The sequence below is a fragment of the Pseudopipra pipra genome, chromosome 9, assembly GCF_036250125.1.
Source record: "Pseudopipra pipra isolate bDixPip1 chromosome 9, bDixPip1.hap1, whole genome shotgun sequence".
Lineage (NCBI taxonomy): Eukaryota > Metazoa > Chordata > Aves > Passeriformes > Pipridae > Pseudopipra > Pseudopipra pipra.
In genome coordinates, this window is record NC_087557.1 from 7,117,224 (window position 1) to 7,144,629 (window position 27,406).

Genomic DNA, 27,406 nt, shown 5'->3' on the forward strand with positions numbered 1-27,406 from the left:
TTTGGGGTTTTTTTGTTTGTTTGTGTGGTTTTTCTGGTTTGTTTTTGTTTGGGTTTTATTTGTTTTTTTCTTTTCTTTTTTTTGGATATTGCTGCTGCCTGTGGATCCCTCCCAACCTTACACTCCGTGCTCCCACATGCTCCCACATGCTCCCGCATGAAGGGAAAATCTGTGGCATCTTTGCCAGAGCCGTGCATCCCCAGCGCCCTTCGGCTTGAGAAATAAACTAATAAAGGATAAAAGGGAGTTATGGGTCTAATAAAAAGGATTATTTTTCCACAGGACAGGCCGTGTGCCTTCAGCCCTGTTGCACAGGGCATCTCTGAGCCTCACTAAGTGTCAAATGAAATGGGCTAATGAAATGGATTAGGATCTTAATAGCACATTTGATTAGTGAAGCTCTCACCTCCGGGCACTCTCTCATGTGTGTTAATGGGCGCTGCGGGGGACGGCTGCCTAAATGAGTCTGTTAATGTGGATGAGCTGATGTGGGCTCCCTGTCACCGTGTCGCCTCGGCTGCAGCCAGAGCCCCCGGCTGCCCACGGGGAAACCTTCCTGTCTGGAGTGGGAAAGTGCACTTTTGTATGAAAAGGGGGGGTGGGGGGTGAAGGAAAAATACAATTTTTTTTGTCTATCGGTGAAAAGAAAAAGACGTGTCTGTTCTTGAAGTACGTCACTCTAGGAGGGTCTGACGTATTGTGATGGATGAGGATCTATGAGTAGGGCTGCTGTTCCAAAAGTATTCGTGGAGCCCTTTAAGAACGTGCTGGGATAATTCTTGTGTACTGGAGCACCACCTGTCCTTCCCCCATGGCTGGATGTCCCCAGGGTCTCAGGCACAGGGAGAAATGGCTCTGCCTTAGTGGTGGCTCCTGACGTAATTAAGGATTCCTAGGGCGGCACAGGGTGAAATCGGTGTCTGCCACTCATTAAGATGATTGTGCCCAGTCAGTGCCTGCTTTGCCATCCTGGAGGGCTTGGAGAAGGAGGCGGTGGGAGCAAGAAGGCTGCAGGGAGGGAGAGAGGGAGCCCTGCTGCCCCGCCTGCAGGTTGGGCAGTGGAGGGTTGGATGCATCAGAGATATGTAAACACTGCTGCACTGCATCCAGGGTGCCTGAATAACTCCTTAACACATTTTCATAATGTTTCTTATTTCAGTGTCAGGCAGTAAATAACATAGAGCCATAAACAGTTCGGATGCTGTAGGGAGCCAGGAGTTATAAATTGCTGATGCAATAAGCTATCACATATCTTAAGGAAAGGATTTAAAATATTTAAATGAATAAATGTACAGAGCTGGCCTTGTTTCTTCTTGTTTTGTTTTTGTTTTGTTTTGTTTTGTTGGTTTTTTTGGTTGTTTTTGTTTTAAAATTTTTATTTGGGTTTGTTTTTGTTTTTGTTTGTTTGTTTCTTTGTTTGGGTTTTGGGTATTTTTGTTTGGTTTTGGTTTTGGTTTTTGGTTTTTTTTAATCAGATGGCTCCAAGATCCAGCAGATTCAGAGAAAAGGAGTCCACAGGCAGTCAGCCCTGCACATGGCTGCTGTCTGCTGAGAGCAAGAGCTTCATTGTCCTGTCCTATGAGTTGTCTCTGACTGGGGCCTTTTTTATGGTATTTGTTATTTCAAAGCAAAATAATTGAACAGCCAACTCTTTGAGTGCCTCTCACGTCAGCCCTTGTGGCAAAGTGCCTTCTTCCTAGAGTTATTCCTTGTTCTGAAGTCTCATGAATTCTCTGAAATTATGTACTGAGGGGACAACCAGCATCTCCCAGCCCAGACACTCACTGTGCTGTAGCATGTCTCAGACTTCTCTGTGGGTTGATCAGGCACATAGCAGTCTTCCAGTACCTAAAAGGGTTATAAAAAAGAGGGAGAGGGACATTTGTCAAGGACATGTAGTGACAGGACAAGGGAGAGTGGATTTAAACTGAAAGAGGGCAGGGTTAGATTAGATAATAAGAAGAAATTGTTTACTGTGAGGGTGGTGAGGCAGTGGCAGATATTGCCCAGAGAAGCTGTGGATGCCCCATCCCTGGAAGTGTTCAAAGCCAGGTTGATTGGGCTCTGAGCAACCTGGTCTAAAGGAAGGTGTCCCTGCCACCATTCTATGATTTTCTGGTTCTGCCAGAGGCAGAAAGGGTTCTTGAACCGTCCTTATGGTAGTGGGCAAGGCAAGTGGTACATCAGCTTTCAGTCTTGCTGTTGAGATTGAGCTCTTTCTTCCTCACCTTTGGGGTTAGCATGCCACTGACAACTGTGGGTGCAAGTCCTGAAGTGTACTGTTGTTGGTCCCTTTCTGAGCTGCATGGACACAGCTGCCCTGCCTGAAGTGGTTCTGCACACAAGACTGGGTATGGAAGCTGGGAAGGGTTCTCAGAGTAGGAGCATAAGAAGCAGTTACTGTGAAGGACAGGAACAAGTAGGCATTTGCCATGTGTGCAGGTTCCAACTGTGTAGCCAGAGACAGGAATGGCCACAGGGGTGGCACAAAGCATTGTGCTGGAAACTTGGGAGAGCTGCACTTTTTGGGATGATAGGATCCTCATCCTAGGACCCTTCAACTCAAAAAAGCCACAGAGAAGAAAAGGCATGTAAGGAGAAAAACAAAATAAGAGAGAAAAAAGACTAGCCAGATTACTGTCAGCAGCAGCAAGTACCAAAAGATGACAAAACAGGAGTACCTGCTAAACTAGAGTCTAGGCACTACCCGGGCAGCTCAAACAGGTAAAAACCAGCTCTTAAGAAGCCCAGAAAATTAAGATTCAAAGTAAAAGTGGGCTGGGGCCCAAACAGCCCCTCTGTGCCACGCATCCAAGCCCAGGCAAAGGTCCCCAGCTGTCCTTTTCCAGCCCTGCTCAGAATCCCTGCAGGTGAGGGATATATTTTGGCATCTTCCTGTATGTTAAATACAGATCTCTGGGGCCTGGAAATTGTTTCAGTAATTTGGCTCACCGTTGGTAAAGCAATCAGTCATTGGAATAACGTTAGCAGTGCCTGATGTCACCACCGTTTCCATGGCAATGGGCAGATTCCTGAGGCAGAGAGGAGTGTGTATATGTGTGTGTGTGTGTGTGTGTGTGTGTGTGTGTGTGCACGGGAGCTGTGGCATGGTGTGTGCAGGAGAACAACCAGCCCTGAGCCAGAGTCCAGAGGTTTCCAAATCATTGCACCAGCAATGCCAACCCTGCCAGTGTTGCAGCACAGGGCCATCCCAAAGCAGAAGGGTTCCAGTCCCCTTGTCCTTTATCCCTAGCTGGCTGCTGAATGGTGCATGAGAAAATGATGCCAGGAAGGGGAATAAATCCAGAGCAGTGATGTGTCCCATGGAAGGGGGGCATCTCCCAGGGGTAAATGACTGAAGGAGGGATGCCCTGTGCTCTGCAATAGCAGTCTGAGAGCAGAGGGAAGTGACAGGCTGCTTGTTAATGACAAATGTCATTAGAAATGATGTGAAATACAGGGTCAGGTGAGTTATGGCCTAACTTGTATCATATTTTAGTATGCCAGCTCTATTAGAACATTTATACTGCTTTTCTCCCTAAGTGCTAGCATAGCACTGAAGTGACACCTTGCTGTCCAGAGCTCTCAAGACTCCAGGTATCCCCTGGGTCCCTGAGAACCTGCGGGGATGGGAGGCGAGACAGACTGAGCCTCAGGACACAGGAACAGCACCAAAAGCCCTGATTAGGAGGCGAGAGTGAGGAAAGTAGCATTGCTGCACCTCTGCTTCATAGAGAAGGTCTGCCTGGTCTCTCTCTTTCCTAAATTAACTCCCTGGTGAAGCTGGAAGAGGACCTCTGTCCAGCCTGGTCAGTTCCTGGCCCCTGGCTCCAGCCTGCATTAGGAGTCTGGGAAACCTGTGAGAGCTTGTTTGCATCCATCCTTCCCAGCCAGGTATGACAGGCAGGGCAGACACTTTTCCACTGCCTGAGCATTCAGGTCTAATCCATGTTGAGGGCAAACTTCTCGAGCTGGTGGAGAGCATCCGCTGGCGAGGTACAATGACTGGGAGGGAGATAATGCAATTGCTTCATTTGGAGCAATTAGAGCGGAGCAAAACCATGTTTTTATAAAGGAACTCAATATTGGTAAGTGATGCATGGCTGCTTTTTGTTAGCACAGGGTTGAAAAGCAATTTTCCTGCGCGTTAGGGGCAGCGCAGAGGGCTGACTTGTTTGCAGTGTGGGCTGTGGTGGGAATTTTCAGTCTGCATTGGAATGAGCTACTCCATTTGAATGAGCTGCCCAGGGAGGTTGTGGAGTCTCTCTCTCTGGAGACATTCAGAAATCACCTGGACACGTTCCTGTGTAACCTGCTCTAGGTGACCCTGCCTTGTCAGGGGGGTTGGACAAGATGATTTCCAGAGCTCCCTTCCAACCCTAACAATTCTGTGATTCTGTTTTCTGGTGAATTTAGAAACAGGCTGTGGGCAGGAAGAGGGGACAGCGGGTACCTCCCAGAGATTTCCAGACTCTCAGTGGCACTTGTCATGGCTCAGGTCACAGCAGTCCTGCCTGAGCAGCATTTGTGCCATCGGGTTTTGGACCATCCTGTCCTCCTGGGTCAACTCCTAGCCTAGAAACTGCTGCCAGAGACAGATGCAAGAGGACACTGGTGGCTGCTGGGGTGCATCACTGGATGCTGAGGGACATCACAGCATGTTATTCAAGTCAGCTCTTGGAATAAAGGTTGTAAGGAAAGCTGGAATTTAATTCCATTGATCCAGCCTCAGGATCAAGGCTCGGAGAAGACAGCATGATGTAGTCAATCTGCAGATCAGGAGATAGCAGCAAGAACAAAAGAGCATGAAAGCAATGCCTTTTCCTCTGGCACTCAGAGATGGGGCCAAGGAAATTTAGGAAATTGATACCTGACAGATGCCTTTTATATGGCAAGGATTCCATGCAGGAGTCAGAGAGGATTTAGCTGTTGCCAGAACAGAACCTGATAGCCTGAGGTGTTTCTATACCTGTAGAGAAGATAACAATAATGATAACAACAACATAAGGAACAAGGTAATTAATGCTCTAAATGGACTGCAAGGTCAATCCTATAATTTGTGTGGGAGGTGCAGGGATGCTTTGTACCCAGTAAGGTCACAGCCACATCCAGCTGCCTGCAAAGCCATTGCCACCTTCCTCTGCCCACATCCCTCAAGTGCAGCTGATGTGGTGCCAGGCACAGTGGTGTCAGCTGCACCCCTAAATCCGTGCTGGGGCACAGATATGTGATTAAGCCCCTGCCTCGGAGAGCTGGAGCTGCTGTGGCCAGTGGCTTGGTGGACTTGTTTGGTGGGGCTGAGCCATGTGACAGTGGATGCCCTTCCACAAGCACGTGCTGAGTTGTTTTCCAAGGGTGTTTGTGTTTGCAGCTGACACCGGCTTCTCCATTGGGAAAATGAGGTGAACGTCTGGAGAGCGTCGGTTGCAAAGGAGGGAGGCAATTGCACAGTGAGATCATTAGTTGGAAAGGAAAATGGGAGGCAAAGTGTTTCCATTTTGGGGCTCTTTCTGTACTGGCTGTGGGCTGTGGGTCCCCTGCATGGGACAGCAGCTTTGTCTGAAAATGCTGGTGCCTCTATGGTGCCTCTACAGCTCAGCTCAGCTCATCATGACTTGTCTCAGCTCTGTGCTGGGAAAGTTTGGTTCTGATTTGGGTCAGGAACAAGGGTCCCTGTCCCACCAGCTGTGCACAAAGGGACATGGATCTGGTCTGAGCTCAGGGCAGCCTATGGATGCCTGGGAAGTCACACAGTCCTTGGGCATGGTGGGCAGAGTGGGCATGGTGCCAGGCACCAGGGAGAGGCTAAATGTCTCTGGGACAGCAGCATCTTGTGATATTGATCCAGCCTCTCCTGCTCTCATCCCAGAATGCCTTCACTGACAGTCGTGGTTTAAAAGTCACGGGCTTCGAGATTAATTGGGTTGTCAATTCTTTTTTCCAGCAAATGAACTATCCAGAGAGTCTTTTCCAAGGTCCTATTTTCAGTGGGCAGAAATGTCATTTCAACATTTGGGGAGAAATATAGGTGGGAGCTTTGTGAAACAATTTATATCCTACTTGCTCTGTTTTAAAGCTGAAGCTAATTGGAGCAAGCCTTTATGGCCAAGGAGCCAATGTGTTTGATTGATTTGAATTACTTCATGGCTGTGGGGTGGGCCAAATACTAATTGATGCATGAGTTCTCCTGTGGGATGAAGGGAAGGGTGAGACCTCCTATATGGAAGGAGAAATGGGCTCTTTGGTGTCTAATATGCTTTAAATTTGGGTCAAAATTTTCCTGCCTGTGAGGTCTAAATATACCAACCAATACTTCCTTCATAAGACTGCTGTTGTTCACCCTGTAACGTGCTTCTGCCCACCCAGGACCTCAGCAGTGTTTGGTGGGGTGTAAGGGTCAGTGGGTTGTGCTGAACTGGGGGTTCTGACTCCTTTCCCATCACTGCCACAGCATCTGCCTGCCTTCATCAGTACCTGAGCCCAGAAGTCACCATGGATCATCACATTCAGTCTCTTAATAACTAACTAGAGATTAAGTTTTATTAGCTTAAATGCAGATGCATTTTCAACAGCCCACTAACCTTTCCTTCTTGAATCTTTGCTTATGTCTTAAAAATCCACTTTCAGTATAAGACTGTCAGATTAAATCCTTTTTAAATATCCTTTTCTCTGGTGAGGCAGCAAGATTTCCCAGGCAGCCCTGAAACTTGCAGATAAGATTTTACTGAAATAAGACATCCAGATGAAATGAAATCTCTATTTAAAGCAGCCTTTTGGGGGGTATCCCACTTTGTCCATGTTTTTCTATAACTTTTAAGCATCAGTTTCTTCACAGGACAGCTCATTTAAATTTGGCTGGAAAAAAATCAAAGCTTGTTTTGCTTCACAGGTGAGAGTCCTCAGCCCTGGTTTTAAGGTGGGCTGTGAATCTGGTGGGTCTCTGACAGCCTTTTGGTGTGGAAGCTTCATTCCTGTCACACATCTCCGAAGGGCTCTGCTGGAATCTCCTGGGTTTTTCCTTGTGGGTGAAGACCTCAAGGAGCCTGAAGACGGGACTTGCAGCGCAGTTGTACCAGCAACCTCTTTTGGTGAACGAGCCCATGCTGGTCACCACCGACTTCTTCCCCATCCCCATCAGGTAAGGCACACTGGTCCTCCTTTTTTAACACCATGCAACACATGCCATTAATATTAAAGTCTGGAGCACGTGTTTTTATCCTGAGCTCTAGGTCTGATGATTGATGGAACCATCCATGAGCATGTTGGTGGGACTGCACAGAGGGTGGTGGCACAGCTAGGGGAGGTTGCTCTCACAAGCACAGGAATGGGAGCAAGTGGGTCAGGCTGGGCTGGGCTGTGGTGATTAGAGAAGAGAGACCTGTACACCAACAGGCTTTTCCCTCTCCCCTGCTCATGCTGTGTGCCCTGCAGAGTGGCAGGGAGGGGGCTGAGCCAGCAAGGTGTGGGGTCTCTGTGTCCCAGGTGGGCTCAGGCCATGGGACATAAGCAACAGAAAACCACAGACACAGCCAGCTGCAAACAGGACTCACAGTTGGTGGAATGTGAGCTGGGGGTCCCATTCCAGGGAGAGATAGGTTTGCTTTTGTGTGTGCCTTTTATTTATTTATTTTTAAATTAATTTTCTGTCCAAATAAGTGTGGAGCTACCTGCTTCTGGGTCACTAAAAATAGCTGTAAACACAATGCTAAGGAAGCACTGAGCAGGTATGTGGCTGAATGCCTATATTCAGGGGCAGCTTTGCCATTTAGAGATGCACACCACGATTAGATTAAAGGCTTAATGGCTGCAATTAAACTTCCTGCAGGAATGATTTCCTTGCTGAGCTTTACTCGGCAGCAAACTCTGCGGTGGCAGCATTTCTACAGCAGTAAGGAGGTGTAGAGGCAAAGCCCAGCATAAGCCCAGCCAGAGGTGCAACCTCTTGCCTCTTGGCCAGCTCTCAGGTTAAATAAAACCCCTTTGCAGCCATATCAGTAGCATTTCTGATGCATCAGATATTTTGCAGAACGGGTGTAATAAGGTATGAGGAAAGCCAGTGGGTAGGTGTCAGGGTGATATTGGGCAGCGCTCAGCTTGGGAAAAATCCACCCACTTCCAGCAGTGCTGAGGAAAACTGCTTGAAATGAGCACACAGTTCAGCTCAGAAACAGAGAGAAAGCGCCTGACAGGCGTGGGGCAGGCACAGGCATTCAGCATCGGAGATTCACAGGGACCACACTCCCTGTGCAGCAGCCCAGCCAATGCATGGAGTGGGGAGGGTCCCCACTGTTCCCCGTGGGGCCTTACACCCACATGCAGAGGCAGGAGCCTGCCCCGCCTGTGCTTTCCTGGGCATCAGACATCCAAAGGCACCTGGGTTTCACAGCCTGCGTTTCTGGGGTGAAGAGCAGCCACCCCCAGGGCAACGGAGGCTTCACAGCAGCGGCTCCTTGAACTCAGCCTGTGCAGCAAGTGTTACATTCCAATTAGTCCTCATTCCTGGGGACACAAAGACAAGAAACAGGCTCTTCAAAACTGTAGAAGTGAGCCAAAAAAGGTTTATTTAACAGACCACGTTCACTGGCAGAGAGGAAATATTCTGAGGTGTTGCACACGGAGCTGCAGCAAGAGCCTACAGCCCCATGCCCCTCAAAACACAGTCCTAGCAAGCACAAGGTTGCTGTTTTGACTTTTATTTCAGCCCCTTCAGCAGACTGCTGCTGCCCTGTTCAATATGAAGTGTTTTGCCTTCTGACATTAGGGCAGCTGAGAGATGCCCAGCCCAGGGGTGAAATGAGTCTCAGATGTTCATGCTGGTCCTGGTGCTTGCTCTTGCAGGGTGTGTCTTCTTTATGTGTAGAGCTGCTCTGATGAGTCTGGGGACATTCAGGGTGTGTTTGCATCATCACCTGGGTTTGCCCTGACCTGAGCCAGGATTTGGCTCAGACTGTGCCGTGGTGTGCAGCCCCCCAGGAACAGCCACACAGAACAGGGCACACAGAAGCCAAGCTGAGTTAGCCCTTCTAAGACTAAAGCCAACTCTCTTTATTAAATGGGAAGGACAAAAAAATGCACACACACAAAAAAAAGGAGGATTCAGCTAGTCAGGCAAGTACAAACCTCTCCTTGGCCCTTGTGCTGGACACCACAGGTCCCATGGGGCGGTCACTGGGAATATCTTTGCTCAGCCAGAAAGGCATGGCCATGTACAGGGGGAGCAGGAGAGCTGATGAGTCTAATTAACAAGCTGGTTTTGGGTAGAGGAACACAGCAAAGAAAGCAAAAGCCATATTTATGCTCACCTTTATAAACAGGGCTGCTGACAGTGAGCTCTGTTGTAAAGCACTTTGCTGTCTGAGGATGAAAATTGCTAGATGAAAGCTTTGTATATTATTTTTGCTACAAGTACAACTGTTATCATTTAAAGTGATCTTTAGTGCCTGCTTTTGACATCTTCTTTTCAACCTTGCAGACTTATTTTCATTGGCTTGAAGAGTAAATCTGGCCATTTCCAAGATGAAACAATTTTCTGCTAGAAATTGCAGCAAGGTCAAAATTAAGGCTAATACAATATTGTTTGGAACCATTGTATGAAATGGTGTTCAGATGGAAACAAACGTAACAAGGGCCCAAGAAAACAGCCGAAAGTTACAGCACCGAAACACTATATTTTTTCATTACAACAGCAATGCTCCCTTTGAGCTGGCCATTAATTTAAAAGTCTTTAAAAAGAGGAAGTGCAAACAAGCTAAAAAAAAAAGGATCAATAAAAGCAAAGGAATGAAAAGTAGTGAAACCAGGCTCGTATGAAGGTTAATGCCCAGCTCCCAGTAATTACACTTTCACTGCAGTGGCACTGTCAGGGTTCAGGAAAACAAAGGCCACATCATGGCTTCTCTCCTTGGAATCACAACGGAAAGATCTGAACCAAAAGTAAAACATGATTAAGTTGTTCTGGTCCAATGGCAGAGGAGGCAACCTGAGAGGTGACCGTGCTCAGCACTTAGGAGGGGGTGTGCTCAGCTGTGCCAGCGGCTCTCCCTGTTGCACTTGGGATAGGCAGCAGATCTGCTTTTTGATGGTTAGATGAACCTGAAAATCGGGGCAGAGGGTGTCTGTGGTGCTTTCTGCCAGCAGGTTTCCACGTAGGAAAGAAAGGGCAGTGAGATGCAGAGCAGTCATTTATCACAACACTGGTTTCTCTCAGGGGAGCAAAACTGCCTGGAGAAGGGTGGGTGAGCAGTGATACTCCAGAAACAGCATATCCTCAGCAAGTCCTGCCTCTCTAGGGAAGGATGCTGCTCCTCAGATGAACCAGCTGGCATTTCCCCAGCGAAATGTTGCCTATTACACCCAGGACCTGAAAGCTGCCTTCATGTGCCCCTGAAGCAGAAGCTGAGCTTGGATCCAGCAAGTCAGTAGCAGGACCATGCCTGACACCTAAGAGGCTGGTGTAAGCTTCTCAGCTGCCAGCTGGACATGCTGCTTTTCACCCCCTCCCACCCAGTCTATGGGCACTGCTGGGCACACAGTTCCTCTCATCACCAACGTAGGAGATCAGCCCTGCAAAACACATGGGGAGCAGGAGGCAGGAGGAGGGCAGCATCACTGTGGCTCAGGTACAATATCCATGGCCATCCACCCCTCGATGGTGTCCACAGCCCCACAGTTTCCATCTGTTTTCATGCACTCCAGGTAGGGGAAGGTGGCTCTGGTCTGGTTCAGACACTAACCACAGGGCAGGAGTGGCCCAGGCAGTGCTGCAGGCTCCAGAGAGGCAGCTAGGTAGGTCAGCCAATTTTAAATATGACTCTTTGGTGAAAATAGAAGAGGGAGCATCCATCACCTTCAGCTGGTATAAATGCATGCCCTCTTTCTTTCAATCACACCTGCCTGCCTTTTCCAAACTGTGAGCCTTTCCTGCCCACAGGAGGATCCGCTGTCTCTTTTCTCACTCTGTTTAAATTCTCCTTGGAACATTGGCATTTATACCAATGTTGAAAATTTTCTTATTACTTTGCTTCTTTTTCCAGTATCCCATGCTTCTCATGGCATCTTCTTCAGACAGCTTTCCCTTCCTTGTTTCCCAGCTATTGTTTTCTTATTTCTAACAGCTGTCAGGCTAACTTCTAAAGTATTTCCTTTACTGTTTCTACAACACCTCTTAAAGAGCTCTTTCACTTTCTGCTTACAGCCATTTAGTTATTGGTTTTTTTCCACCCAGTCAGTTTTGCTGGTAATTTCCCCTGATTTATCTCAGCATTTTTGAAGCATAGAGTTGCTGTATTGCTGTCTGGGGCTGCCCTCTGCTCCTACTGACTGTAATCGGACCACAGTCAGTACTTCCCAAGCAATTACCACTTCTTTAGCAATTAAATCAGTGCAGCAATAGAGCATCCTCTTGCATCTGGCTTCACTGTTCCTATATCAGGAAATGTCCATGTGAACCCTTTGGAAACTCTCCTGACACTTGCCCTGGTGACACACACCCCCGGTAGGGGTTTCTCCACAGCATCACCATCCAGACTGTGTAGAAGGGAGGCTGCTGGGACCTGTCACCAATTTCTGCTTTAGCACAGCAGACTTTTTTTCCTCTTTCATTTTTTTTTTTAATATGCAACAAGAAAAAACACCAGAAACTGTAAATTGCCTGATGAAGCCACCTGAATGAATTATCAAAAGGTTTTTGTTAAAACGCCCTTCTTCAAGGCTGCCCTCAGTACAGAGTCCTTGAAGCTTCCAGGCACATCTAATGCCAACTGCACTGTCCTCATGACATTAGCCTGTAACACAGCAGGAGTAGGAAATATGTCCCAGGTGCTATATAATTCTCCCACAACTATAAAACAAGTGGCTGGGCCCATTTTCCCGTTTATTCTAGTTCAGATGCATCCGATCAGGTGCAATCTGATGCAATTCTGTCCTCATACTGCACAGAATGGCTGTTAAGTGTTTTTGCTTCAAGACTGTAAGAAGAATGATTTATAGCCCAGGGATTTAGTGACATCTTTTTCTTGTTAAATCATCTCTTTCTCATCCAAGGTGTAGGACTCGGTGTCTTTCCGACAAGAAAAAAAAGAATTATCTTTTTGTCTTTTTTTTTTCCAGTGGCATCTTACAAGGCTCCTTTTTCTGTTGCATCTTCAGCACAGATTTTGGCTGCACTGAACAGTCCAGGGAGACCTGCTTCTCAGAGCTGAGGGGGAAAGAAAGCCTGGGCCCTTCAGACGACTTTCCCCTTCCAATGTTCTCAGCTCCCTTCCTAGGCTGAGGATTGGTGGGGGAGGACCTAAATTACCTTGTTTTTTACAGCATCTCTTCTCCTTTCATGATGTCTGCCTTGCCCAGGAAGGGAGCTGCAGTGGCCAGACCCAGCAGCTCATGTGGAAACATGTCAGCATCGGGGCACGGCTGCTGGGAGTCACCTGCAATCAATCCTGTCTGCAGCCCCCCCAGAGGTGAATTGAAGCCTCGCTGTCTCGACTCTGCTTGTGGCAGATCCCTGGGTAGAAGGAGCTCCAACCTCAACCCTGCTCCCAGGGTTGCTCCCCTGGTGTGTAATGAGCTGAGACTGTCACCAGCCTCTGCAGTCCTTCCCTGCTCCTTCCCTGCAAAGTGCTTTGCACACAAAAAAAAACTTTGCAGAAAAAAAAAACCCTTCATAAAATAAACTCAGCTTTGCCTTTCTCTCTCAAGCAGCCTTTTGTGCCAAGAACAATAATAATCTGTTTTGTTTTGGTTTTTTTTTTTTTCCCTGGGAAAGACTTTCTACCTTGCCCTGGTACCAGTCCCAGATCGGACAGTTTTAGCCCCGACATGTTGCCACAGTTCCCCTTGTCCTGCCACCTATTCATGCCCTATGGAGGAGTTGGGGGAGCAACTGTGATGCCTGTGGAGGTTTTGGAGGTTACAGCCACTTTTCTCCGTGCTGTGATGGCCGAGAGCATTGCCGTCATATTTTACACACGGCTCAGTCTGTGTTTGCTGGGGTTTGTGTTATATATTTTCATTACTGGAAAGAGCTGAGGGCTAAGGATACTTAAACTGTAATAAATACATAAATTGTTGCTGAAGACTCCCAAACACCCTGATGGAGGCCTGGCGAAGACACAATTACCTTACAGTGTAATTGAAGCCCTTGGAGAGGTCACTTTATTTCCATAGCCCTTAATTTTTTATGACGAATGGTTCCTAATATGCGCCTGACAAAGATGCTCATATAGTGTTGCTAAGTGAGAATAAGAGAAGAGAGAGGGAATGTGATTATGGGGCTGCAGAGGGTGACACACTGTCTTTCACGGCACCGCTGCCAGTGCCCCCTGTGCCAAATGCACAGTGGGGCTGAAGTGGGTGAGGGGCAGTCTGGCTATGGGGGGGGCAAAGGATGCCAGCAGCATGGTTACACCTTGTACATCCAATTTTGGGGACCCTTGGTCTTCCCTCCTGGCCTGTCAGGGCTGCTAGGAGGAACAGGCAGACCCACTGTGGTGGGCTGGTTGCCCCCAGAGATAGCAGTGGGTGCCGTGGGTGGCTGTGGGGCGGCTGCCAGGCAGTGGTCCAAACAGTCCCTTGAAAGACAATCACAGACTCATAGAACAGTTTGGGTTGGAAGGGACCTTGAAGATCATCTAGTTCCCACATCCTTGCTGGGCAGGGACACCTCCCACATAGATGAGGTTGCTCAAAGCCCCACCCGGCCTCAAACACTTCCAGGGAAGGGGCAACCACAGCTTCTCTCAGCAACCTGTGCCAGTGCCTCACCAACCTCACAGTCAAGAATTTCTTCTGTATATTTAATCAAAATGTCCCCTGGTTCAGTTTGAACTCATCACTCCTTGTCCTGTCACTACAGTTCCTGATGAAGAGTCCCTCTTTGGCTTCCTTGCAGGCCCCCTTCAGGTACTGGAAGGCTGCTATGAGGTCTTCAGGTAACCTTCTCTTTGCATATCTTCCAGACAACTAATTAGTACAATCTGCAACTTGTTTGTCGCTAATTTGTGAAGGGAGAGAGGGAGGGGAAGAGGAAAAGCAAGTGAGCAAGTGACAGCTGAGTCAGGGGACAAATATGTGCCCCAGGCTCACAGACAGTGCAGTGCTGTCCCATGGGGCCAAGTGATGGAACCCTCCTTTTTGGTGGAGAGAAAGCTGCTGGGAGAGATTTGCACCTCTAGTAGGTGGGCAGAGAGCCCCTTTGCTGCCTGTGCCCTGGCAGGGGGCGATGCTTCAGGGGCTCTCAGTGAATCCTGGCAGGCACACAGTGGGTCAGAGAAAACCTTGATGCTTGCAAATGCAGAAGCTGCTTTTGCTGTGGTGCTTTATCTGGTGCATTAACTCCTTGGGACTACAAGTTATTTAGCTTTGAAATGGAGCTGGGAGTCCACATGAAAGGGACTGACAGCTCAATTTTTCAGAAATTTATTGTCCCCAGTATTAATTATATGACCAGCTTTGGCTGCAGGCTTTTATCTTTGCCTGCCACTCATTTTGCTGTAAATCTCTGTCCAGGAGTTTTGACTCATGGGGTACCATATAATTTGGTTCTGTATATTCATTAGTACTTTCTGATATCGCAGTAAAACCTTTTTGCATAAAAGTGGCTATTCATTTTCCTGCAGTAAGTGTAAAAGACAACCAATGTTACCCATAAAAATAGCAGTTTATTCCAGCAGCAAGTGTTTCCATGGGAAGCAAAAGGATCACTGCCAGGCCAGCTGCCTTGTGTGCTTAGATACTGCCCACTTATAAGGAAAAAGTGAAGCCTTTAACGAGTACTGCTCTGTACTTCTGCAAAGGGGATGGCTGGTGCAGGCTGTGAGATCACCCTGGGGACCTGCCAGTCCCCATCCTTGAGGACCCTGGTCAGGAGCAGTGGCCTGTCAGAAAGAGGAAACACAGGAGCTGAGATCCTCTAAAACCCACGGAAAAGGACGTATTTTGTTTGTTCTTCCCCTCTCCAGCCCTGATAAACAACAGGCAGTGCGTCTTCAGGCTTTTCATTGCATTGTTTGTTGGCGTCTGCCCCACCACAACAAGCACTTTCCATTTTATCCCACCTAATAAATGACAGACTCTATTGCTGGGCTCATTACTGAGGCAACTGGCTGATATTCTCTGGCGTGGCTGTGCTCCTCAGGCAGCACCATGGATGCTGCCAGTGCGGGGTCCTGGCGGCTCCCGGGATGTGGGCAGCCTCCCTGCTCCCCAGCCACAATTAGGCATTCAGAGAAGGTTCCTATCAGAGGATGTAATTCCATTCCCACACATTCCCCAGAGAAATGAGAGTTAAACAATGAAAAGATTGATTTTCCAATGAATGCCAATTTGTTTTCTAACTGGAATATCAAATTACAGAGAGCTGGGAGGAGGGGAGCACGGCACAGTGCAAGAGGGGACTTCTTTTAAATGGGCAAACAATTAATTCCCAGATTCATTACAACGATTTTAAGTGAGGGTACATGAAACAGTAAATGCATTTAATTTGGAGCCTAGCATTTCCCCTGATGAGTGGGGAGCTACAATATGCTCTTGCCATTGGCGAAGCTTCCTTTCCACTGCAAAATTTAATTACGTCTTCATTACTTCAGGAAATTGATGGGAGACTGACGTGAGGCTGGAAACAGGACGCTCCCTGAGTTGCCTCCTCCATCATGCCACAAGGGCTGTTGAAACAGAACTGAATGAAACTTCACCTCCCAGGTATGTGATTGGGATGCCTCACATCCCCTCAGTGCATGTCCCTATCTGCAGGAGAAGCTTACCCTCACTCCTCTGGGTGTCTGTGTCCTCTCTGCAGGGGTGGAGTCCCTGGCCAGACCAGGGCTGGATGCCCCAGGCTTCTGGTAGGGTGGCAGCATGCCACCTCCTGAGCTTGCCTTGATGGGGCAGTGGGGAGTCGGGGGGCATAAAGTGGGGGTCTTGGCAGTAACAGCAGCAGCTGAAGGACAGGACAAGACACCTGCACAGATGATACCCTACAAAAGGGCACAAAGAGTGAGGGATGATGCTTTATGCTCCACCAGAGCAGCTCAGTGTCTCCTGGTGCAGATCCTGAGGATCCTGGCCACTTGCATCAGTACTTGGGAGCAGCTCTTCAGAGCTTGTGGGCCTGGGAGAAATCAGCAGGATGGGTGTGCAGTAAATAAATTGATCCAGGCAAGCTCAATTGACTTCCCAGGTAATTACCTAATGACTATCTGAGAGGAGCACAGCAGATAGAACAGCACAGTCTCCAAGAGGGCTGCTCCAGAGACCTTGCACATCCCAGGCATGACAAGAAGATCAGGTACAAATATAGCACTTCAGACCTAGCTGCTGTGACAGACTCAGAGGGTGATGCTGAGCAGGGATGCTTGCATCATCATGGCGCTAGCCATCCCCCAAAACCTCACCCTGCCAATGGCTGGTGAGGATCCAGCTGCCAGTGACTGCTTCCAGAGCAGGCAGCACTGGAAGGGGACACTGACCACTTGGCACTAGTCAGCAGGGACAGGTTTCATCCCAGGAAGGGAAAGGAGAGCAGCGTCCCTGGGCTCAAGTGCTGATTAACAGGTTTCAAGTGCATGCGACTGCCGTATCCCTTCCACAAAGCCCCGGCACTGCCTCCAGCACTCTTGAGGTGCTTCCCCTGGAAAGTCAGCTGCAGACAGAGCTGTCAGCAGTGCTGATGCGATAACAGCTTTTGTTGGCAGTGCCGGTAAACAAGTGCCTTGGAAACTTCATCTGAAAATAGAGTTGTGGCTGTCTCCTGCTCTCCTAAGGAGAATGGAACATTTCCCCCCGCCCAGGCACTTTTTCCAAAAAGTCCCCAGATAGCTCAATCTGCCAGTGAAAATGCAGCAGCGATCTGGTCCAGATGGAGCTGATGGTGTGGAGCCTCCCCTGGGTCCTCCTGTGCTCCCCAGCCAGCACCAGTATGCAAGGCAGACCTCAGCTGAGCTTGTGATTACCTGCCCATGTCTTTTAAGACAGATGATCCATTTTATGGGCTGCCATAAAAGGACAAGGAAACTCACACAATTCAGGCAAAGCTGCCATTTGCCTGAAATGATCCTTTCTTCACTCAGTGACAGGGACCCACGTGGAGCCCATTAGCAGCACTCCTTGGAGACCCCGGGGATGCTGCCAAAGCACACAGCCCACCACGGGGGAGCTGCTGGGAGAGGTGGCAGCTTGCCCGGCACACGCAGCTTCCCGGGTTTGATGAAGAATCACTGGCAGTGTGGCTGCTCCCAGGAATACCCGGGCACTGCAAGACCCTTTGGACAAGGTTTAGCTCCTTACAGATGCCTGTCCTGCACACTGACCCTCTGGCTTCCAAACTTCTCCCTCTGTTAAAATGTATTGTAGTTGCTTACAGTAAGAGGAAAGAAGCACAGTAATTTGGGCAATTGGGTTTGGGGAAAAGGGATTTTCTATATTATTTTTTTTACTACAAAGTGAATAGTTAAATTGCCCCTGAGGCACTTGCCCTGGTCCCCTAAAATTTGCTTTTACCTTCCAACACTACAGGCGTGTTGAAACCCTCAAATTTGTGACCAGCAAGATACGATTCAGCAAGAACATTACAGCACGTTTTAGGTATGAAATTAACGGTGTGTAATTAGAATAGCAATAATGAGAAGTTATTTAATAATTCATTTCTTCTCATGAATTATTTGGTGAGTTCTTAACTTCATGACCAATGTGTTATTTGGCAAAGAACACCTCTGTAGCCCTCTCCGAGCATCCTCTGGGTGCTGCTCATGCTGGAGCCACCACCCCCGAGGTCCAGAGGGTCAGCACCATGGAGCTCTGAGCTGGATCCTCAAGTGCATCCCCAAATGCAAAACCTTTCAGCTACAGAAAATCTCATTTCAGGCAATACTGCAGCCACAAGATACTTCTGCTTCTGTGGAGGGAGGAGGGACCTGTCACGCACTTGCCCGTGTTTATGGTTTGAGCCTGTTTGCTCTTGTTAACTCTAAGTTACTAAATTTATAAAGAAGCATGTAAATCAGCCTTGGCCCTTCACAAGGCATGAGATGTTATCTGCAGGCTGGGTTATTCACAGAGGGCCTGAGCTCAGCTCTCAGGATAAATGAGTTTTGGCTGCAGATGCAGAGCCATCTGTCCTGCCAAACTCAAAACTCAGGGGAAGCATCATCCTAGGGACTTTGTGGATGCTTCCTGCTGATGCCAGTCATCACCCTGCCCACAGCCTGGTCTTGTCTGCCTTCCCTGCCAGCCCTGCAAGGTGCCTGGGCTCTACTGGGCACCACAATCCCCTGAACTTTCCAGGCCTATCAGCCCCATTGCCTTTGGCAGTGTCTTCCCGGTGAGATGCTGGCACTAGCAGGACCGTCTCTGACTGCATTCCTCACTGTGGTGTTTTGCCTAGCCTGGCTGGAGACCGTGTCAAGGCTCATCTTCTCTGAAGCAGAGCAGCTTCTCCTGTGGGGTTTGAGCACACCGTTAAATTCATCACCCTTTACCAACTCTACAACACCAGCTCTATTGCTCTGGCAGGCTCTGGCTGGCCACATCTGCTCCCCTCACCGTTCAGATAGATGACTTAAAAGATTTTGCCTCCATGAGGAACTCTGAGCCCCAGGGTGCCACAGTCCAGTGGAATTACTGCTTTGCACACCTGACTCTGATGCCCCTTGCCAGAGGGCACTGTGACTGTCAGTGTGGGCAGGCATCGCTCACCCCACCTGCTTTTCCCATTTGCTCTGTGCACACAGCCTTTCCATGCAGGCTGAACCTCATGTGCAGGCTCTTGGCACCTAGGGATGGTTCAAACCACTGAGACATTGAAGGTATGTCACTGATGTGTGTTGATATCCAGCCGAGAGTGGGGTTTACTCCATTGGCATCTGCATCTTCGTCACACGTGTTAGAAGGAGCTTACAGACACGACCCTCCTGCAGGACACTGATCCCTGGCCTTTGCTGCTGCTGAAGTAGCCAGGGAGCATACCTGTCACAGCTATACCTGCCTGAAGATCCAACCTGGCAGAAGGAGCTCAGTGCTTCAATCACAAATGACTTTAAATTCATAGCTTTTTTTTTTCCCCTCCTTGTGTGCTCTTTATTGAGCAAAACCCCCATGGTTTTTCATTGCATAAATCTGTTGGCACAAAGCAATCAACACGCTTCAGCCCTTGTCCTGCCTGGCTGGACCCTGTGGAGAAGATGGGTTTGGAGCATGGAAATGCTCTTTGGGCTCCCAGTGGGATGGCCAGCATGGCATAGGCTATGGCTGCTGAAAATGCACAACTGCAAGGTTCCCATGATGTCCCAAGTGGTTTTTCTATTTCACATAGACATGACTAACTTGCAAAGCATGCCAAAATAGGCTCAATTTGCTCCTAGAGTTCTCTCATTTGGGTTTCTCTCCATTTTCTGAGTTTTTACAGGGACTGCAGAGGGACCATTCACCTCCTGGCTTAGCAAAATGAATTGTGTTGGACATTTACACTGTTATTATTTCTGCCCATTACATTTTCTTTTTCAGACATGTTTTAATTAAGTGAATTTTCCTTTAATTTTGTCTTTTTTGGCTGATCAAGAACAGCATTGAAAATCACAATTAAAACCAAAAGAGAAAGGTCATTTGTTAAAGCAATAATTTTATTTTTTCTACCTTCTTTCCCACTGGCAAGGATTCAAGCAACCACCCACAGCCTGGTTTCAGTTTGAATTTAACAAAGTGCCAGTGAAGTGCCTCCTCCTCCCAGTGAAGGACTGCTCCTGCTGCTCTAGCAGGAATCCATGCAATTTATCATTGCAAACACGATGCTGCCAAGGTGGGATGCTGCTTCAGGGGTGGGCCTGTGGTCCTAGGTGGGCATCTTGGAGCTGCCACAGCAAGCTTCAACTCTTGCCATATTTTGTTTCATTTTCTGACACAGCCTTGGCACATAGTACCTGGCAGTAATTCTCTATACACCAACAGAAGGATTGATTTTTGATATTCAGCAGTAAATCTCCTCCCGACCTCTCTCCAAGGGGGTGCAAAGGGCAATGTATCCTGTGAGAGCAAAGGCAGTGGCTAAACCCACCACATGTGCAATTAGCTCTTCTCCTGTCAGCCCTTTCTCAGCACCCACTGCTGTGCCCTGCTTGTCCTGCCCTCCCTCTTTTCGACTCTGCTATCCAATTTCTTTCCTTCAGGACTGCCTCCCAGCAGTGTCCTTGACAATGGCTCTCCAGGCTGGCATGGCTCCTCAACAGCATTACCTTACAATAAGCTTTTCCAAGCTATTAGATGGCAAGGGTTTGATTCCCCCCCCCCTTTTTTTCCTCCGCCTTCTGAAAACCTTTACCTGCAGTATCCTCTTGTTCCCTTCCTCCTGAGTTTATGTCTCAGTGGCTGTAATAAATTGCAATGGAAATAATGCTCTGTATTTCCAGGAACTAATCAAGCATGATTGTGCCGCAGCAAAAAGCCAGCACAGCTGCTCAAAGGAGTAAATCCCAGGGGAAGGAGGGATATAAATCCCTGTCAGACCAGGAGAGCAGGGTGCATGGAGAAGGAATTCCAGCTCACCTGGCCTCCATCCTTCCCCCACTGGTAGGGAATGACCAAAACCAGCCATTTAAAGCATTAGATATTGAGAAAAAAGTTGCCTCTCATTTCACCCAGGTTTTAGTCATTTATTTGGTGGAGTTGGTTGCAGTCCAGGCTTGGCATACATAGGAGAAGTCATCCCATGGAGAGCGTCTGAGAAGAATTTGGGACGAGGGATCTGCTAATATCAGCATCAAGATGAAACGATTTTGTGATTTATATACATTGATGTCAATCACACGTCCCTTTGGTGCTTCTCTCCCTGCAGGGAGAAGCAGTAAATCTCATGCTGCCTGGCCTTGGAGGCAGAAGATGAAGCCCAAGCATCATGTGGGTGGGAAAATACAAGGACTCCTACGAACATCAAGGAAGACATCCGCAGCTGGTGTAAGCCACAAATCCAGCTATGCCTGATCCTACCCAAGGTCCCGTACAGCCAAAAAGAGGCTTTAAAATATCCCGGGGAGGAAGCAGCGATAGAGCTTGCTGTGTCCAAGTCCATGCATTATGTATTTCTCACCGGAGTTTGCATGAGATCAATGAGGCTGCGTCCGTCGACAGCCTGCTCTTTGATGAACGCTGTGCTGAAGTCTGGGCACGGCAGCACTGGCTGGTGGTGGGAGCGCAGGTTGGGCAGGGCACAGCTTTAAGGCAGAAGGAGCAGAGGGAGAGGAGGAAGAGGATGCACCCTAAAGCTTGGGGCAGTCACCACTGCGAATTCCTTGCAGCCTGGCTGTTGTGATGCTTCCCTGGGTTAAGGCGCAGAGCTGTGTCGCTGCCACTTATGAACTCTTCACTCTTATTTATGCACTCTTCCCTACATGCTCTTATTTATACACACAAATAAAAGCTGGGCGGTCACCCACTGCATTATGAAAAATCCTGCCATGCCCATTTTACCTGATTTAGTGTGTGCTAAGTAATTTTCAGAAGATAGCTTTAGGACTGCTTCACATCTCTCTTTTTGAGAAATGCAGCACTTCCCTGGACCACAGCAAACCGTCTTCCCTCCAGCTTCCCTTTTGCCAGAGGGAATGAATTTCAGAGCTTTTTTTCAGCTCATTATTCTAAGCATTTCCCGTTACATGTCTGATTAACGTTTCACAGGCTGTGTTGTGGTATAATATCTGCTTCTGACGTGGGCTGCTGCGGCAGGCAGAAGAGAAATCCATTGCGTTTTAGATGGAGATAACAGTTTAATCTGATCTGCACTTGGAAAAGAAAAATCTCTCGGGGGAAAACCCAGATCCCTGGAGGCAGTGTGCGAGGCCAAGGCACTGCTGGCTCCCATAACCATCCCTGCAGAGAGGTGACCTATTCTCACAGAAAGCACTAGGAGGTCTTAAGTTTTTCAAGCTGACTTTAAGCCTGCAGTAAGACCCGTGAGCAGGCTCTGTGCCATAAAAGACGAGAGAAATTGAAGCTTTCCCTGGCTTTGTGGAGGACTTGATGCTCAACATGGAAAAACCTCTGGGAGTTTGCAAATGCTGCAGGAGGAGCAGCAGAAGTCTGTTGTGCTTGAGGGGAAAAATCAGCCTGTGGTCTGAAAACAGGGCAAGGACCCTGCTTGGTCAGGGGAAGGACTCTCCCCTGTACACCACATCGAGTGCTCACTCTGCTCGTCTTAAGTGCTACCACAGCTATGACAGCCTTGAAACCTCAAAGTCGGATTTGGTTTTAAGATGAAGTTAGCCAAGAGCAGCAAACAGATCTGTTCATTTTAAGCCCATTCCTTTTTTTGTTTTTGTTTTTCCTACTGACTGTAGTTGCATAGAAAATCTAAACCAAAAAAATAAAGTTTCTGATTAATCGTTTCTTATGTTTGAAGAAGAAAGGCTTTGGTTTTGAATTTTTCTGAAAACAGAGTCCTTCCATGCTGGGCAAAGAGAGTTACCCAGCAACAAGGCAGGGGAAAATAAAGGGAAAAGGAGATGAGGGGGAAAACACAGAGCCTGTGTTCTTCCTGATGTCCTTGGTAGGCTCAGCGTGCAGATGCAAGGGTGGGTGTCCTGAACTGGTGCATCTCCTGGGGCATCAGCCACTGCCCATCCTCCTCTCCTCTGGATACTGGTGTGCAACAAGCCCAGTCCTTGGCAAAGTTTGGGGACAGTCTCCAGCCATCCATGGATGTTCTTGCTCCGTGGAAAGGCGCCTGCTCCAAGAGACTCAGAACAGGACATTGTTCAGACCTTCCATAGCATCATTTGCTTGTTCTGGACAGTTTGTTCCAGCTATACCCTGGCTCTTTAAAGAGTTCAGCAAAATCTGGCTTTGAAATGCCACATGTTGGAACATCTAGACTGAAGCTGTGGTGGAGCATCTGAGGGTCAATTACACTCCCTGCATAAAAAGCACTAAGGGGCATCCTGTCCTTAATCTTCTTTATGGTTTTGCCTGCTTTAAAAGCTCCATATATAAACAAACCTTTAAACAAATAGACTTGGAAGTATAATCTCCTCACATAGATTCTTACAAAATTGTGTTCAAACCATCTCAATCTTCAGGACAAACTAAATGGATTGAAACCATTACGTTTCTCCGTCTAAAGTGGCTTTTAGAGATGACCCTTCTATGAGCTCTCCTGTTTTTTCTACTTGTGCTTTTAGATGTGTAGGCAAATCAGTAAGTGCCAATACCAGCCTCAGCTGGTAAGCTAAGCCTCTCTGCTTAGCTTTTTCCTTTTTATTCATCAAAGGATCTCACCAGTCCATTTGTGCACAGCATCAAACTCCTCATGAGCACTCATGATTCCTCTGACAGTGCCTTCATCCACAACTGCACAGGACTTTAGGAGAATTACACTGTGTTTGCTACCTGGCTGATCAGAACAGTCCTCCATCATTAATAAAGTCCTCTATGATCAATACTCCACTGAATCATGAGTGGGATATTTCTAGAGGGATAAATTTCTAAAAGCTTGGGGCTAACCTATGCTCTCACTCAAGTACCAGCTGGAAGCTGGGAGCTTCTTGTTCCTGACCAGGACAAAGTGCTGTGTCTACCCTTCTACTTTTTTTTGCAATAGAGAAGTTGTAGCTGAGCCATGGTTGAGAGAGGGGTCGGGCGCGTGATTTATGATATAAGTATAGTTCATTGTAACTCAAGATGGCAGCTGCATAAGCCAAACATAACTCACCTTTCCATCTGGTGGCTGCTGGGAGTGCTATTTAAAGAGGGAGAGATTGCAACAGAAGAAAAGAAATGGATGCAAAGAAACAAAAACCTCTGTGAGGTACTGTGCCAGCACAGAGATATGGGGATGATGGAAAGCACTGCATTTCCTTTGGGTCTGTTCCTTGGGAAGCTTTACTCTGAATTTCTTTGTGTTGCATCCATCTGTTCTCTCAAGAACCTCCCATTTTGTAGTTGCAGCCAGCAGTAGCATCCCCCAAGCCTTCTTCTCTGAGCAGACACTGTGCTCTTGGCCTCTCCTTGCCTGTCATATGCTCTGTCCACCTCAAAGTCTTGCTGGCCTCCACTGGACTCACTCCAGAATATTCACAGTCTTCTTGTGCTGCTCCTTTTTCTTATGTGTCCAGTGCAGAAAGAACAGGCTCTCTGAGCCTTGCTGCTATGCAGCCAGGCCTGGTTTGGAGACAAAAGGCTTTCCTGAGAGCCTGTCTCTGACTGCTGCTCCTTATTATTGTGCTTTCTTGTGTTTGAGCCAGTATCCATGATCAACCAAGCCTAAGGAGAGGAAAATCATTACAGTGCACCAGTTCCTCCTCTCTTTTACCTAGTGAAGAAAAAAATCATGCTGGCAGCAGACCTGGAAGCAGTGTGTTGTGTACTTTTAGCAAACACATCAGCTCAGTCCTTCCCTGAGCATCCCAAGGCAGATGGCCAAACAAAGGACTTCCAGGCTCTGCAGGGACAGGGTTCACAGAGTCCCCTCAGTAGGACCTTCGTGGGGACAGGACAGCAGCAGGACAGAAGCACAGGCTGCTGGGTCACTAACCTGCCTGGATCTGGGTCACAGCCTGTGGCTGGCTGTGCAAGGATGCCAGTGAACAGCCTGGGTTAAATACCCCAGAAACAGCCTTGGTGCAGAGCATGCAGCTTTATCCAAGGGGTCTTTCAGCAGGAAATGAAGCCACCATGGCTCCTCCCCCCAACCACGCTCTCCCAGGCTGTGTCTCCTGCATTTTTTCCCTTGCTGGTCCCCCACACCCATTTTTTCCTCTTCCTCCCTCCCAAAAGGGCAGGTAACACCCTCCCTTTATGTTTATTTATTTCCTTTGCTTGGCCTCAGTCACTTTCCTGGGATCCACCACCTGCAAAGCTCGGTGTCAGAGTACTGGGTACTCACCAGTACTACCTGACAGAAGATCTCATCTCCAACTCCTTTCAGCATGTGTGCACCTCCTCCTTTTCCAAGCCTGCCTGATAGCCTCAGTCCCATGGAACAGGCTAAGCATTTGTGTGGAAGCTATATGCAACCGAAAACTCATCATTAGCCTAATTAGCCATTAAGGATGCTAAAGCATGCAAAGTACATTAAAAACCTCTTCTTAAACAGCAAAGTCACCCCATGGCTTTTAGGGTCAGTGCAAATTGAGATGTATGGCATTAGTGCAGCTGCAGAGCACCAGCAAGTTCTGCCCTCTCCTTCCCATAGCAGGACCTTTGACCTGTGAAGCTGCAAAATGGCTTTGAACTTTTACAGCAACCTGCCTGGCCAAAGAGATTTATTTGTTCCTTTCTACAGGTGACAGCAGTTAGATGTAGTGTACAATGTAAGGGAAATGTAAGAAGCATCACCTGCAGCACAGCTCCAGCTGAAGGTGTGCCAAGGGTCACAGAGCCTGTACTCCTGCCCCAGACAGGTTCTCAGTGAGCATCATGCTGCTGGGGGTGTCTGTGATCCCCTGAGGGCAGGAGGTGAGCTCAGGGCAAAATCTGGGATGCCCACATCATAAGAAGCAGGATGCAGAGCAGGCATGGATGTTAGGGGGTCTGTGGGATGCCCACACTCCCTGGGAAATACCAGGTTTGAAGCCTAGCAGGCAGGTAGAACTTTACCTCCCTCCTGGAGGCTCAGCCTTTGTGCACAGTGCTGGACAGCCGATATCAGCCTGTTTCAAGCCTGCCCCCAGGCTTTCAGAGCCAGAGTGACCTGAGTGAGGCCTTCATGACTTCTCCCAGCACGAGATAAAAGTGGTTTATTGCGCAGCGCTAACAATGTGATTTGTTCACACATTACCCAGGGGTGGCACAATCTGTACTGGTTAAAGGGAAATGTTAAACCTGTCACTTCAGCAGGAGATATTCGAATGTGCTAAATGGGTCCTGCTGTTAAAACAAATATTCCCAACCTAAATTTATGAAGTACTGTAAAGGGACAGATATTGGAATGCTGCAGCATCCAGAGCCTCCCTCTCACCGGCAGCTACAGCATCAAGGTGCTGGTGTGTGACTGAGGCTCCTTTTGTGCAGACACAGAAATTCCTGTGCAAGGCAACAAGTGCACTGGCAGGGAAGGTGGTGTTCCCAGAGGCTCTTAACAGTGGCCAAAAGAGCCTATTTAGTTGCCATCCAGCTGGGCTCTAACAGCACCTGTGGGAGTGCAGGTGCCACCTGCCCAGCACTGGGTTGAAAAGCACACCCAGGGCTGAGGGGCACAGGGAAGGGGAGGACATCATGGGTTCGGTTCTCATCTTGCAAGGACACCACAGCAGAGGTTTGTGGTGTGGGGCAGGTTGTTTTGATGCACTGCACGTTCCTGCTGTAGCCGGGAGATGCTCTCCGAGACAGGGGATGTCTTTGTCTGCATCACGAAAAAGGCCCAGAGGAGTCTCCTAGCAAAAGGGAGAGCTTCTTATCGCCTCTGCTCAAAGCATTCTGCAGGGAACTGGACTTCCAGAAATTACCTTCTTTTCACTGAACACACGAATGGGGAGGGATTCCCAAAATTTCTTGTTCTTTTCCATCTCTTCCACACTGTTATTCTCAGCTGGCCACTTCCATGGGAAAAAAACCCCATGTGAACCAGTGTCAGATGCTGGCACTGGCCTGGCCCTTGGTGCATCTCTCTAATAGGAGAGCAGAGATGCAGCCTGGACCTTGCGTGTGCTCTGGCTTACCTTCTCCTCCCAGCTGTGGGGGGTTGCTGGCCTGTGGAGATCTGAGCCTGCACAGGCTGTTTCCTCCCTCACATGTCAGCTCAGCCGAGCTCTCGCATTTAGCCCTCCCTGCCCGCCCGTTCACAGGTGCGAAGAGAGCTGTTGCCCTCCGTGCTGTCTGTGAGAGCAATCCTGCCAGCACCAGTAATTACATGGAAAGGGTCAGCAAAAGGCAAATCCTGCTGTTCCTGAGACAAAAGGTCTTCGAGGGTCCCTCAGCCTTCCTGCTTGCACAACCCCCTGGTATCTGAGCAAGGCATTTGTGCTCTGCCATCCCCTCCAGGTGCCTGACTTGCACAGATTAAAAAGAAAAAACCCAGGCGCCTCATATCCTAGTGCTCCCAGGACAGCAGCTTTTGTTTGCAGAAGGAGTGGTGTCTTACTCTACAGCCGAGGGGTTTGCCTCACTAACTGGTCTGGGAATGACTGGGAACTTCTCTGTTTTTCAGCTCCTTTAGCCCACACTGGACCCCAAAAAGGTTTGTGTTCTTCACACCAGGGAAGGAGAAACTTGGAGTGCTGGACACCCCTGCACCATCAAAGGACCTAGAGATATTTCTTCAAAATCTTCATCTACCAGAAGGCACAGCTGAATTTGTACATCTCCACCTTCTCCCTCCTTCATTTTCCTGTGTATAAGCTCTACTGTCAGATCTTTTCTTCCTTGGACATGCCAATAAGCACATAATGAAAGTGCCGCCTGCACTATGAGTAGGAGCACACTGAAATGCACA

The 27,406-nt window shown here is 48.4% G+C and overlaps 1 long non-coding RNA gene across 1 annotated transcript; it reads left to right on the forward strand.

Annotated features, from left to right (window-relative positions):
• The first annotated feature begins 6,866 nt into the window (after positions 1-6,866).
• LOC135418777 (uncharacterized) lies at positions 6,867-26,810 on the forward strand. Its single transcript, XR_010432656.1, has 3 exons — positions 6,867-7,138; positions 15,585-15,696; positions 20,819-26,810. It is a non-coding gene; the product is annotated as an uncharacterized LOC135418777 (long non-coding RNA).
• The last annotated feature ends 596 nt before the right edge of the window (positions 26,811-27,406 follow it).